We start from the raw sequence: 15,517 nt of genomic DNA on the forward strand, positions 1-15,517 counted from the left end.
GCTCTGGTCTCAGTTCAGATCTTATTTTTTTAGCTGAGCCATTTTAAGCCTGTTTCATATACACATGGTTGAGATGTGTGTCAGAGATATGGGTACACAGGGTTTGAGCATCCCGTCTCTGAATTTCTCCCTTCTTCATTGTCCAAAGGAATCCCTCCTCCCTGCTCTGTTAGCCTTCCTGTTCCCTGGCCCCATATCTTCTTCTCTTTGTTTTATTCCCTCATTCCCTCCCACTCTCCTCAGCATTCACTGTTTCCTGGCTTCATCTTTCTGGTTCACTGGTTTCATCTTTCTTGTTTCCCAGGCCAGAAAACCTGGGGGTTTTTCCCTGTATGCCACCACTGGTGCTTATGTATGCTACGTGGACTGCCCTTAGCCACAGGTGAAAAGCCACAGAGCTGGGAATTTTCTTGTGTGTGGCTCGCCATCTCACTTTTCCCCAGCAAACAGGTACTCCCTGCCAGAGTCTGTCAGATTCTCTTCACTCTCCAGTACTTTCAGTAGTTGCTTTTTGGATCATGTTCAGGTTTTATCATTGTTTTCTGCAGAGGGGAGGGGCTTGTCTGTGTCCTAGTCCATCGTACCAGAAACAGGATCTTTTTTTTTTTTTAGGGTGGAGACCTTTCATTGAGATTTTGCCATATAAATAGCTATAGAAAGCTAGGAGGGCTGGAGGGAGTGGCTGCTGTCTCACTCAGCACAGGTCACTAATAATCTCACTGATGAGGGGGGCTTGAGGGGGGAGCCTGAGAATGACCAGAGGGAGAATGCTAACTGGCATGAAGAGTCTGATATGAGGGGGAGGGAGAGAAAGAAGGAAGGAAGGAAGGAAAGAAAAAAGGAAGGAAGAAGAAAAGAAGGAAGGAAGGAAAGCAGAATCTTGATTACAGTGTTGATATCAGAATGGACATGATTAGACTTTAATACCCAAAAGACAGACTTCCTGTCATTACCTGAAAGTGATTATGGGATCTGTGTGACATGGTTTCCATGTGTAGGGAAAAATACTTCAAATAGAGTGTGTTTGAAAAAAGAGCAGTGGTTTGAAGTTTCTCTGTGCTAACTCATTCAATACACTGGTCCAAGTGGAGGGAAAAAATTTCATTATTTTTCCATTCCATACACATATATCACTTTCTACCCCCACTCCCATCTTATCAGTATGGTTATGTCACAATTTTTTATTAAAGTCATATTAATTATCCATATTTTTCACCACATGCAATATTATTGATAACAGAGCCACAGAGTATACTATGAATACATTTCTTTCTTGTATTATTTTCCCCCTAGAGATAGTAATTGACTTGGATTTGTTAGTTCGTTTGCACATGTGAGTTTTTGTTCACTTTTCTTTGCAATTACCTATCATTAATTTACTTTCTGACTTTCTTGACAACACTATAAATCTCTCAATACATTCAGAGTCATTAAGTGATTTGTTGATTTTGTTGTTGTTGTTTATTTCCCCCTTGAAGACATGTCTTCCAGAATTCTCCAGCTTCAGCTCTCTCCTGCCCAGCTGCTCTTTGTACGGTTGCCAACCTGTGACATCCTTCTTCATTGTCCAAAGGAATCCCTCTCCCCTGCTCTGTTAGCCTTCCTGGTCCCTGGCCCCATATCTTCTTCTCTTTGTTTTATTCCCTCATTCGGAGGAAGCATATTCTTGAGGATATTCCTGAGAAGTAGTGCATAAGAAGTACATTTTTTGAGATGTCATGTGTCTAAAAATGCCTTTATTCTGCCTCACAAATGACTGACAGTTTGGTTGGGTAGATCCTTAACCCCTGAGTCTGTACTGCTTTTATTATGAAATGGTATTTATAATTAACAAACACAAACAAATATATAAAGAAATAAAGTTATAGAAATAAGAAAGTTCTAGCTGATTTCTCTAATCATTCAAGCAATGGCCTTAATGTTTTCTTTCATTGAGGCAGGGGTTTGGGGTCTGGAGTGGCCATGTTGTAATTACCTGAAAGCACTCCTTCCTTTGGGGAGTCACCTCTCTCTCACTGGTGGATCTGGTCAGTCACAAGGCTCTTCTCCATCTGACCACAGAGATAGGCATGCAGCTCAAGCAAGCCAGTCAAATTTCTGTTCCGCGATGAGTAACAGATCTGAGAGGGAAAACAAACCTCTGTACTGGCTCTCTTCTGTTAGCCTCTCCAGACATAGTCTGGCCATGTGGTCACCTGTTCATTGTCCTGGGAGCCTCCCTTATCTTTCAGCTTCCCACTGGACTGAGCCAGTGGGGGCGCCACCAGCAGATCGGTGAGAGGGAGGGTAGAGGCCAGGCTGCCTTTTTTTTTTTTTTCAATGTTCGGTTTCCTTTGATGACCCCCATCTCCCTGAAGGGTGGGTACAGGCAGCTAGGCGATGGCAAGACATGTTCGCTTGAAGATCTTGCCCCGATTGAAGGTTTTGCCCACATGCTAGAAGGCCCCCTCCCAGGAAAAGTACTCTCGAACCAGCGTCTGGGTCTCCTCACTGCCGGGATCCAGTTTCCGCGATGTATATGACTCGTAGTCCACCTGCCAACCTGGACTCAGCGGAAAGGCAAGCTCCTGGCCTCGGAAGACCCAAGCTCCAGAAATGGAGCTGCTATTGTTGGTTCCAAAGAGGATGACACTGGCAAAGGCATTCTTCCTCAGCTTGTCCAACCGCTGGAACATTCCAGTGATGAGGTTGCAACTCATGAAGGTCTGGGTGAGCTCTTCAGGGAAGCGGTACTCAGCGTACCACAGAGACCAGCCATCCTTATCAAAGTGCTCCCAAAAATACGGCAGCGCCACAGAAAGAGTGTCCTCATTGGAGTACTTGCGCTTAAATTTGTCCAACACAAAGGTACTCTTGGGCAGGTGAGCAAAGGGGTCCTTGGCCTTCGGCTCAGCAGCCAGTGCCTGCTCACATTCATCCATCTCCTCCTCAGGAGCAGGGGCAACAGCCTTTTTCTCCTCTTTCCACTCAGCCTAGGGCTTCTGCTTCTCTTCCCGAGAACGCTTCTCTTTCCGTGGGGTGTCCTTTTTAGGCTGGCTCTCTGCAAACTTTTTAGTGTCAAACTGGGCCATCTTCTCGCAGAGCTTCACCTCCCCCAGGACGGCCTGGAACTGTGGCTGGTTGATGCAGGTGACAAACCAGCGGGTGGTATTGGGGAAAGCCTGGGCCCTCTACCAAATGCCACAGCTCCTGTCAGAAAGACTTCTCCATAGAGCCCCCACTCCAGTTCCCAGTAACTCCTTCTTTCCCCTGCCCCTCAGGTGCAGGGATAACAACAGCTCCTGGTGGATTATGGCACCAAGTTCTAAACTAGCTTTTGCTGGTTTCCTCAAAAGCTGCACTCACCACGGCAAATCACCCTTACTAAATTGTCCTCATGTCATCTGATTTTGAGTGTGCTCTTTGTTTCCTGTTAGGACTCTGGTAGATACATTCTCTTTCCCCGAAAAGGAGGTAAGGCTGGGTTTGCTGGAAGTCACCAGACAGAGCCAAGAGACAGAAATGAACCTGATAAGATCCTTTGAGCATCAGGACTCAGCTTGGTTTGTAGCTAGCTGTATTCCAGTCTTCCCAGAAAACTAATAAATTCTCATTTTGATTAATCTAATTGGCACAGGGTCCATAGAATGTATGGGGGAGCCTGCTGACTGGCTGTGAAGCACAGGAATATAGTATTCATCTTGACTCGGTATTGTGTGGCCAATGGCAAATTACTTCATTTCTTGATTTCTTTATCTTAATAACAGCCAAATGTTCACCTAGCCCACTAGCCTATATTTAATTAAGGCTCAAAGCACAATATAAAGTCTTTCTTCGTGCCCAAGATATTGGCAATGCAGTTCAAAGTTTAAAAAAAAAAATTATTAGAAGTACCTACTTCTATTCTCTCAAGAAATCTAGAACATTATATAGAAATTTCATGCATGCATCTATGTGCTGGTAATTCTGAGGCCTAGGAACAGAGGACTTATTGAAAACAAATGGAAAATGTTCTTATCTGGGTCCCTGGGAGACTCTGGGAAGCTGGGGAGATTTTCTTTACTATATATTCATAGCAGATATTGATTTGCTTACTCACTACCCATCTCCCTCTTCTTCCTTGCTAACAGAACTCTGATTTTGTTGGGACACCAATACGTCTAGCCCCAGGTTATGGGGCACCATAGATATAATCTAATCATTACAATCAATGCTTCCTACTACTCTAGTCTCCTTTGAAGCTAGAGATGGCCATACGCCAAAATTTGGCCAATGGGACCTAAGTGAAAGTCTGTCAGCGTGGTTTAGAGCAGGGTTTCTCAACCTTGGCACTTAGACACTTTTCACGGGATAATCCTATATTGTGGGAGTCTGTGTTGTAGAATGTTTTGCAGCTTCCTTACTTAATACATGTCAAGAGCACCCCCTTAGTTGTGACAACTACTAACATCTCTGGACATTGTCAAATGTCTTCTAGGTAGTAACATCACCTCCAGTCGAGAACTGCTGTTTTAGAGAATCATATGTTGTTGGTAGGGAACTAATGTGTCTGGTCCCTCCTTCTCTCTCTGTCTTCTTGCCTTGACCAAGGGTGTGAGGATTGCAATTGTAGGACCTATTTGGCAACCATGAGAAAAGGGCTAAAAGATTCTCCTGGAAACCACTGCTGCTTAATAGTGATAACTTATTATATGTTTACGTTACTGTAGCAAGATTTTCTGGACTTTTCACCAACTACATTCTTGACAGAGAAGTCCATATAGTGAAGTGGGGAGAGGCATGCCCCCTTCTTCAGCATGTGTACAGTACTGAAGGTTGCAGTACATAAGATCAAGATGTGAACTCAATTGTATTTCTATATACTAGCAATAAGCAATTAGGAATTGAAATAAAAAAATAACTGCATTTATAATAGCGTGAAAAATGGGTGCATTTCATACTTAAAAACAAATCTGACAAAATCTGGGCAAGCTGTGTACACTGAACACAAACCACTGCTGAGAGAAAAGCCTTCAAAAAACAGAGAGAGAACACATGAGTTCAGAAAACTCAGTATTGGTCAGATGTCAGTTCTCCTCAAGTTGATCTACAGGTTCAATGTAATCCCAATATAAATTGCAATAACTGCAATAGGCTTTTTAAAAAATAAACTGACAGGCTGATTCTGAAATTGTACAAAAATGTAAAAGAGCCAGAATAAGCAAAATAATATTGAAACAAAGAATAAGTTGAAGGACTTAACACTACCTCACTTCAGACTTACCATAAGGCAGTCAAGGCCACGTGGTGTTGGTATAAAGTCAGACATATAAATTCATGCAGTGGAATAGAGTCCAGAGACAAGGCCACTCATATCTGGTTAATTGATTTTTGAGAACGGTGCCAATCTAAGTCAATGTGGGATGGGTAGTCCCTTCAACCATGGTGCTGGAACAACTAGATATCCATATGGAAAAGAAAAAAAGAACTTTCACTCTTATCTCACACCACCCACAAAAATTAACTTGAAATTGATCACAAACCTCTATATAGAAGCTAACACTAATAAACTTCTAGAAGAAAACATAATGGAAAAATCTATGCTCAGCAGGTGAGGATTCCTTAGGTAGGAATAGTACAGACTATAAAAGAAGGGAATTGACAAGTTTTATCTCATCAACATTAAAAAATGTCTTTCCTCAAAAATTTAATAAAAAATGAAATGGCAATCTATAGAGAGGAGAAAATATTTGCAATCCAAGCATCTGACGAATAACAAGTATCCAGAGGATGTAAAGGATTCTTACACCTCAATAATGAGAAGTGGGGGAAAGCCTTATTTTATTTTATTTTTTAAATTAAATTAAATTTTTTTATTAACATATAATGTATTATTTGTTTCAGGGGTACAGGTCTGTGATTCATCAGTCTTACACAATTCACAGCACTCACCATAGCACATACCCTCCCCAGTGTCCATCACCCAGCCACCCCATCCCTCCCACCACCCACCACTCCAGCAACCCTCAGTTTGTTTCCTGAGATTAAGAGTCTCTTATGGTTTGTCTCCCTCTCTGGTTTTGTCTTGTTTCATTTTTCCCTCCCTTCCCCTATGATCCTCTGTCTTATTTCTCAAATTCCTCATATCAGTGAGATCATATGATACTTGTCTTTCTCTGATTGACTTACTTCGCTTAGCATAATACCCTCTAGTTCCATCCATGTCATTGCAAATGGCAAGATTTCATTTTTCTGGGCGCCTGGGTGGCTCAGTTGGTTAAACCACTGCCTTCAGCTCCGGTCATGATCCCAGGGTCCTGGGATTGAGCCCCATATCGGGCTCCCTGCTCATGCAGGAGGCCTGCTTCTCCCTCTGCCTGCCGCTTCCCCTGCTTGTGCTCTCTCCCTCTCTTTCTCTCTCTCTCTCTCTCTTGCTATCTCTGTGTGTCAAATAAATAAATAAAATCTTTAAAAAAAAAGATTTCATTTTTCTGATGGTCGCATAATATTCCATTGTATATATATGCCACATCTTCTTTATCCATTCTTCTGTTGATGGACGTCTGGGCTCTTTCCATAGTTTGGCTATTGTGGACATTGCTGCTATAAACATCGGGGTGCACATACCCCCTCGGATCCCTACATTTGTATCTTTGGGGTAAATACCCAGTAGTACAATTGCTGGGTCATAGGGTAGCTCTATTTTCAACTGTTTGAGGAACCCCCATACTGTTTTCCAGAGTGGCTGCACCAGCTTGCATTCCCACCAACAGTGTAAGAGCGTTCCTGGAAAGTCTTATTTTAAAATGGGCAAAAGACTTGAACTGACACTTCACAAAAAAGACATAGGAATGGTCAATAATTACATGAAAAGATGCTCAATATCATTAGTCATCAGAGAAATGTAAATTAAACCACAGTGAAATACTCCCGCGTGCCCACCAGGAAGGCTATAGAATTAAGAGGACTGCGCAAATCAAATGTTGATGAGGATGCAGACACACAGGAGCTGTCGGTGGAAATGTACAATATGTTATGATCCCTTTGGAAAAGAGTTCACAAATTCTTATGAAGTTAAGAATATACTTATATGACCCACGAAGTCCTAGGCATTTACCCAAGAAAAACAAAAACTTGCTTTCACAGACTTTTACATGAATCGTCCCAGCAGTTTCATTCATAAAAGCCAAAACCTAGAAGCAATTCCAGTATCTGTCAACTGGTGAATAGATACACAAATTGTGGTATATCCATACAATGCAACATTACTCAGCAATAGATATTAAAAACTACTTCTGGGGCACCTGGGTGACTCAGTTGGTTAAGCGTCTGCCTTCGGCTCAGGTCATGATTCCAGGGTCCTGGGATCGAGTCCCATATGGGGCTCCCTGCTCAGTGGGGAGCCTGCTTCTCCCTCTGCCTGCCACTACCCTTGCTTGTGCTCACTCTCTCTCTCTCAAATAAATAAATAAAATCTTTTTAAAAAATGATTTAAAAAACTACTTACAACAACATGGATTAGTCTCAAAAATATGCTGAGCAAAAGCAACAAGATGCAAAGAGTACGTATGATGATTACATTTTTAAGAAATTCTGGGAGAGGCAAACTAAGCTATGGTTGCTGTCTGTGTATATGTTGGGGGGGGTTCTGTGAAGATATTTGAGGAAACTTTTTTGAGTAAAGGAAATATTCTATATCTTGATTGTGGTGGTGTAGAAATTTGTCAAAACTCATCTCTCTCCAGGGCACCTGGCTGGCTCAGTCAGTAGAGCATGTGACTCTTGATCTAGGGGTTGTAAGTTTGAGCACCACATTGGGTATAGAGATTACTTAAAAATAAAATATTTTTTTAAGATTTTATTTATTTATTTGAGAGAAAGAGAGAGAGCACGAGTGGGGGAGGGGAAGAGGCAGAGGGAGAAGCAGACTCCCCACCGAGCAGGGAGCCCACCGGGGGACTCAATCCCAGGATTCCAGGATTGTGACCTGAGCCAAAGGCAGAAGCTTAACTGACTGAGTCACCTAGGCACCCTTAAAAATAAAATCTTAAAACAAAAACACCTCATCTATCTGCATACTTTAAATGGGCGCATTTCATTACAGTTGATTTAAGAAAGATGACCAGGTCAGGGGAAGCTATAGCCCTGAAAACAATGGGGGGAGGAAGAGGTTGTGGTCTTTTGGCTTTCTGATTAGATGAGTAAGTCTGTCTCATTGGGGGGAAACTGTAGAAGGTTGGCTCTGATTGCTGATCTAAGGCACATTTTCTCAATATCAGTAATAAAAGAGATACCTTCTAAAGCACAATATAACTTACCGAGTTAACCATTTGCTTATTTCTGCTCTCATGCCTCCCCACCCTCACCCATGCTAGATAGAAGTTTTCCTCTGCTTGTGTTCATTGTGGGTATCAGCAAGATGTGCATACAGTAGGTAGAGAGTAGGTATCAGCAAGATGTGCATACGGTAGGTAGAGAGTAGGTATCAGCAAGATGTGCATACAGTAGGTAGAGAGTAGGTATCAGCAAGATGGAATAGATACCCGTCTGTTATCTTCTGTGTCTTATTTCTCGATTGGTTCCAAACTCGGAAAGAGAAGATAGGGTTGTTGTCATTTGTCTCCTAAGACTCCAACAGCCTTCTTCCTCCCACTGAAAACAGTAATAACAATAGCACAATAATAAATCATAAATCGGTCAACATTTATGGAGTGTTTACTATGTGCCAGGATTACTATGTGTGAAAATGCTTATAAAATGTTATGTCTTTCATTCCTCATAATAACCCAGTAAAATGGGTACCATTTTTATTTGCGTTTTGGAGTCAAGAAAGCCAAGGCATAGAGAAGTTAAGTAGCTCACCCATGGTCATACAGTTGGTAGGTGGTAAAACTGGGTTTTGAATCCAAGTAATCTGATCTTTGAATGCTGGCCTTATTCACACAACAGCCTGAGCAACTTTTTTAAAGGTAGATTTTATTAGGTCAGTTCTCTGCTGTAATTCCTTCAGTGGATCATCACGATCCTTAGGGGAAAACAACAACGAATCTTGCTATCCTGCAGATAGGGCTCTACGTGACCTGGTCCCATTGGAGCCAGTTTCTCCTAACTTACTCTTCCAGGGCCATACTCACTTTTGGGTTCTCAGGTATGTAAACGATGCCCTGCCCCTGGACTTTTGCACATGCCTTTGCATCATACAGAAGGCTCCCCTCTACCAGCTGTCCCTCCAACCCACGCCCTGGGTCTCTTCAGGCTTTGTTGAAATACCGCATTTTTAGAGAGGCTTCTGACCCCTTCTTCTCCAAATCCAACCATAACTCCCCATTATTCTCTCTCATTTTAACCTGTGTTGTATAGCCATAGCCCTGATCACAATCTGAAATTATTTTCCTATTTCGGTGTGTAACTGGTATGACCTGCTTCACCAGCTTGGGGTGAAAGTGAAGTCACTGCGCTTTATGCTTCATGTCAGCACCAGCTCTAGTCTCCACTTGCCAGACTTCCAGGAAGCTTACTCCCTTCCTGGGGTGGTGGGGAGGCTCTTCCCCCATCCAGCTGTCCAGTAACCTCAGAGATTTACTCAACTTGAAGAGGCTAGTCCTGAGCCCAAATACCTTGACAAGAATAATCTGGAGCTTCTGAATGCTTTTCGTAGTTGGCTCTGTTGTTGTTAAACTATTACTGCTTCCTGTTGTTAAAAACCGAGCCCGTACCCTGTGGTGGGTCAGTGAGCCCTGCGCCCAGCTCACTTTGTCGGTCCAGACCTCGCTTGGGTTCAGTGTGTCAGGATGGGCGGGCCCCGCCTGGCTCCTCGGCTTAGCCCCAGGCTGGGCCAAGATTAGCTCCTAGACCCCAAGTGCCTACACCCACCCTGTGACCACACAAGTCCCAGCACCACACCCTGTTCACCAGCCAGCACTACCCTTTTGTGGTGTTTAATGACAGGGTTCTGCTGAGATCCATTAGGACCCCTCCCTCCCACTTCAGTGTAGACAGCTTACACTCCAGAGTGCCCTGTGAGATCCCCCAGAAGCTACCCTCTGGGAACACTGCCTGGGAGGACATGCACCCTCCGCTCCTCACTCCCTTCCCCTCTCCCCTGGCCCTGCCTGCTCAGCAAACCACTTACCCATGAATCCTCAGCGTCTGCCCCTGGAGGGGGATCCAAGACACCCCTCACAGCCTCATATTGATATTCTCTCTACCTGCAGCTCTCTTGAAGGCATCTTGATGGGACAGTTTCTGAAACACAGCACCCATGGCCACGGCCTCCTTCCCTTTCATCCCAGGAAGTTCTGGGTCCCCCATTTGAGTTAGCCCACCTCCCGAGCTGGCCCAGAGGAATTAGGAAAAGCAGCTTCTGTCTGGCACATGCACACAAGTGCTTCTTTATTTCCTTGCCCTCGAGCCACGGGGCCACTTGCCCTCCATTACCAGGAAGGGCCACTCGAGCGATTCCCTTTCTGATGCAAAGACAATTTTCTCCCGAATAACTGGAATTTTCCTAGATAGAAACTGTGGGACACTTATAAATAGCAGTTCATTTCAGATTTGAAAAAAATAGAATTCCATTCCAAGTGTTGCCTAGCTGCTTCTGTCTCCCTGTTTCCGCCTCAGGTCCTCTGTTTTTTCTGTAAACCCAGGGATTTGCACCACTCCTGGCTTATGGTGGACATGCAATCCGCGTTTGTTGAATGAATGAATGAATCACCAACTCCTGAATAAAACTGTGTCTATCAGTAAACTAGGACAAGAGTTTGAGAACCAAAGGATTAACAGGAAACTGTCCAATAATCATATTAAAGGCTGACTATGTATGTGTTTATACACATGTAATTTTATGCATTTCTTCTTTTTAATATAGAAGAGCCCTTCTTTTTATTTTGAAACTTTCAAAAAGATTTCAGACATTCAAAGTGGTAGGAAAAATAATATAATAAACACCGGGAAATGCACCATAGAGTTTAAGAAAGAAACCCAAACTGGAGTAATTGAAGCTACCTGTGTACCCCTTCCCCCTTTCCTTCCCACCTGAGGTAACCTTTGTTCTAAATGTAAGGAAACAGTCCTTGAAGTGATAGCGCAACACACCGCAGGATCTTGCCCCTCCCCCTCCACCACAGGTGATTAAACAAAGGTGAGCCCCTGATGCACCCAGGCCAATCAGCTGCTGCTCCTCAGGAATGTGCGACTGAGGGCCTGAGTTAATTTGCTGTGATGAGCAAAACTGACAGGTTATGCTAATTTAGGGCTTAGCCTTTTACCGGGTGTGGCCATGATGAGCCAGAACAGCAAGAAGGGATGAAAGAGGCACCTGAGAAACTTGCACCTGAGAAAGAGGGGGGAAGGAGGAGAGGAGGGAGGGACAGGGAAGGGGGAGGGGGAAGGCAGAGGGGAAGTGACTTTGACCTTATTTCCAAATAGTTTTCCCCTTCTCTGTCCCACACCTCTAAGGCCTCCCTACTTTTCTGACTTTTAATTCGTGGGAGTCCTTTATAATCTTCCCGCGATCTCCATTTTACGTGGATGGGTTCTATTACTTTAAACTAAATAATTCTTAAAATAAGCTTTCCCCACAAAAAAAGAAATGTTATTCCCTAATTACAAGTGGCCAAAATTCCTAGAATCCTAGAATTTGATTCATTTGACAGATATTTATTGAGCACCTACTAAGTACCAGGCTTTGGGACAAATCCTTGGTTCAGCTTTCTAGCCAAGGTGACCAACCAGCTAGGGTTTGGGGGACTTTCCCAGTTCCCCGCATCCTGAGACCCACCTTAGTGTTAGCAAATGGGACCCTGGGTTACCCTGTTTCCACCCAAAGTAGAAACCCTCCTCTTTTTTTTTTTTTTTTTTAAGATTTTACTTATTTATTTGACAGAGAGAGACAGAGCAAGAGAGGGAACACAAGCAGGGGGAGTGGGAGAGGGAGAAGCAGGCTTCCCGCAGAACAGGGAGCCCAACGCGGGGCTCGATCCCAGGACCCTGGGACCATGACCTGAGCCGAAGGCAGACGCTTAACGACTAAGCCACCCAGGTGCCCCAAGTAGAAACCCTCCTACAACACCCCTTGTTGTCTTATAGCAGCTGATATTGTAGAAACATTTGGCTAGACTAACAGAAAATTCTTTGCGCCTAGTTTAATTCCATCTTCATAGTTTCTACTGCCATATTCTGCTTCTGGTTCTCACAAAACATATGTTTGTCCATTGTTAATTATAGCACACTGACCAGGTGTGTGCTATAATTTAAACCTGGATTGGTTGTCCATTGCCTACCCCAGAGCAGGCACAAATTGGAGTCCTTCCCAGCTCCAACAATCCCCCCTAAGGTTGTGCTTACACCATTCTCTTCCTTGGGAGGAACTTCTGGGAACCCCTTTCTCAGGCCAAGTGATCCCAAGGGGCTACCAATACACATGACCCCAAGTCCTTCATCCATTCACGAAACACATCCATGGAACCTCTGGCAACTATGAACAAGTAGGGGAGATGGGTCCTGAGTTCTGGTAAATATACAACGTTGTAAGTGCTCAGTTCTATGACAGATGGGTCCAATGCTAGTGGGCATGAGAGGGAAGAGGGATGACATGCAGCTGTAAGAATCAGAAGTTACTTTAGATGAAAGAGCTGTCTGAAACTTCAACTGCTAAACTGCAGCTTCCCCAAGCACATTGGCATCATTAACGTGTTAACGGCCATTATTATACTAATCCGCGTATTCATCAGCTTTCTAACCAGGACCCAGGTCCCTGGGGAAATGGGACAGAAGCCTGCTCCTCCTCCCATCTTCCTCATCTCAATTTATGGCATCTCCATCCTTTGTGGGTCTCATCCATGGCTGCACATTGGAATCCCCCAGAGGGCTTTAAAAATTGATGCCTGGGGGCACCTGGATGGCTCAGTCGGTTGAGTAGCCAGCTCTTGATTTCGACTCAGGTCATGATCTTGGGGTCCTGGGATGGAGCCAGGTGTCTGCTTCCAAGCTCAGCAGGGAGTCTGCTCAAGCATTCTCTCTCTCTCCCTCTGCCCCTCCCTCTGCTCATGCTCTCTCTCTGAAATAAATAAATCTTAAAAAAAGAAATTTGGATGCCTGGTCTCACAGAGTTTCTAGTTATTTGGTGTGTGGTGTGGTGTAGACATCAGATTTCTGAATCTTTCCCAGGTGATCCAATGTGCAGCTAAGATTGAGCTGGACACTCAGGCCAGGACCTCCTTGACCTCTCCTCTTTTCATACCCACATCCAACCCAGTAGAAGTGCTGTTGGCTCTACTTTCCAAGGAAACACCTCTCCCACCAGTTCTCACTCCCTGACTGCCCACCAGCTCCCAGGCCTGAGATTGTCAGTGGCCCCCTAATTACCAGCAGTTGCCCACCTGCAATTGGCTTTCAGCCTGACCATCAGAGAGGTTTTTAAGCCCAGTATAGGTGACAGCCCCCTTTGTTCAAAATTCCTCTGTACCTCTTAGGGTGGGGGGAGTCTTAATCTAGCTGATAGGGCCATAGATGGTCAGATTCCTGGTTATCTCTTTGATCTCCTCTCTTATCATTCTCTCCCATTCCCCTCCTGGGCTTTCAACCCCATGGCCACCCCTGATGTTTCCAGAACACCCTCAAGGTTTTTGTGCCTAGAGACCTTTGCCTGAACTGCCTTCTTCAGGTGGTTGCTCGCCCTCCTCCCTAATTTAGCCAGGTCTCTGCTGGAATGTCACCCTCACTGAGGCCTTCTCCAAGCACGCTGTCTAACATCGCCCCCCGCCCCCCCATCACTCTCTATGTCCTTATTTTCCTTTTGTTTTCTTCTTAGCATTTATCACCTAGTACATATTTTTGTTTGTTTAATCTCTTCCCCAGCCCCATTAAAATGTGAGCTCCAGGGAGCACATTCTGCTCTCTGTTCTGCTATATCTATAGCACCTAGAACAATAGAAGTTGCTCAATAAATGCTATTAGAAAGAATGAAGGAAGACAGGTACTTTTTAATGGGAGAGAAAAGGTCTGGTGTTGCCAAAGTAGAGCAAATCGATGCAGTGTCCCTTACTGGTCAAGTGACCCTGAACAAGTTACTTCACCTCTCTGAACCCCAATGTCCTCATCTGTCCATGGTGATACTAACAGTACCTGTGGGCCTCAAAAAGTTGTTGGATTACATGGAGTCCTATATGAATAGCAGAGCAAAGTGCCTACAAGTGGGAGAATATGCCTCCAAAATTGTAGCTATAATGACTGTGTATAATATTAGCAGGGCAGGAGCCAAAGCCCAGAGCCCTGGATGCTCTGGGGAAAGATGATCTTCCCGTGGGAAGGGAGGGAGGGCATCTTGGGCAGGCGGTCCAGGATGGTGGCACAGGTTGGTGGTTGATGATGGTTGGTGACCCAAGTCAAGTCTTTGCTCTGAAAACTAGTTTTTTATACCTCTAGACCTCACAGGGTTTCTTTGAGGATCAAAAGAAATATTGTATGCCATTCTTCGCTTGAAACATACACATTTGAAAAGAACCGCATAGAGAAATGCTGTGTACACTTCCTTTCAAACCGGAAATTGCTACATAAAGGCCCTTATTATGATCTCCCAACTTTGTCCAAATCTGTCTATATAAACACATGCTTGTCTTGTGTTTCTCATCTGAAGCTGTCCTAACCTCCAGGGACTGGCATTCTTAGGGACTGGCCAAGTGGGAACCTGGCTGGTTAGCTGCACCCATCTCTGCTCAAAGGCTCTGTTTCTCCCCAGATTTATTTTGTATTTTAGTCTATTTTAATATGGCCTCTTAGCAGAACACATGTACTTTTTTATTATTCTACTTTATCATATAATTTCTTTAGGAAGCATTATTTGATTTTGAAAAATACCTAGTCTTCCTAATATACACATTATCCTCAACTTTGTTGATGTAATCCCTTTGTTGTGTTTAAAAATATATATACATATATATTACATATAATATTACATCTACTTTGTGAAGTATATTATTTATACTTAATCCCTTTGTTGTGTTTAAAAATATATATACATATATATTACATATAATATTACATCTACTTTGTGAAGTATATTATTTATACTTAGGCTCACTTTTATTTCTATAATCCTTTCCTTATTCAAATCTCTACAGCTTGATCATGTTTAAGTCTTAGGAATACTTTTCCTTTATTTGCCATTATTAGTGTATTCATTCAATCATTTATTCACTCAACAAATATGTATGGAGTGCCCATTATGTGCCACTGTTGTGCTGGGGGTAATGCACCAAAACAAACAGATTTAAAACTAAGAACTATGGGGGGGGGAAATAAAACAGGGAGGAAGATAAGGGATTTGACTGTAGGGGGTTTCAACATTACCTAGGGATGGCCAGGGAGGGCTGACTGAGAGGGTGACATTTTTGTTAGACTTGAGGGCGTTAGGGGACAGTTCTAGTGTCTTGCAGAGTAACACTTCAGGAAGAGGGAATGATGAGTGCAAAGGCCCTGGGGAATGAGTCAAGTCAGAGAAGGAGCAAAGAAGCAGAATGAGGACGTGGAGTGGTAAGAGAAGGGGTCATGCCAAGTACGA

General features: G+C 43.7%; 1 pseudogene; it reads right to left on the bottom strand.

Annotated features, from left to right (window-relative positions):
* Positions 1-2,357: 2,357 nt before the first annotated feature.
* On the bottom strand, positions 2,358-10,269 carry LOC112834379 (elongation factor 1-gamma pseudogene; annotated as a pseudogene).
* Positions 10,270-15,517: the final 5,248 nt, after the last annotated feature.

Source organism: Callorhinus ursinus, unplaced genomic scaffold, assembly GCF_003265705.2.
Source record: "Callorhinus ursinus isolate GAN/ISIS: 27379988/994484 unplaced genomic scaffold, GSC_fseal_2.0 scaffold62, whole genome shotgun sequence".
In the NCBI taxonomy this organism is placed as follows: domain Eukaryota; kingdom Metazoa; phylum Chordata; class Mammalia; order Carnivora; family Otariidae; genus Callorhinus; species Callorhinus ursinus.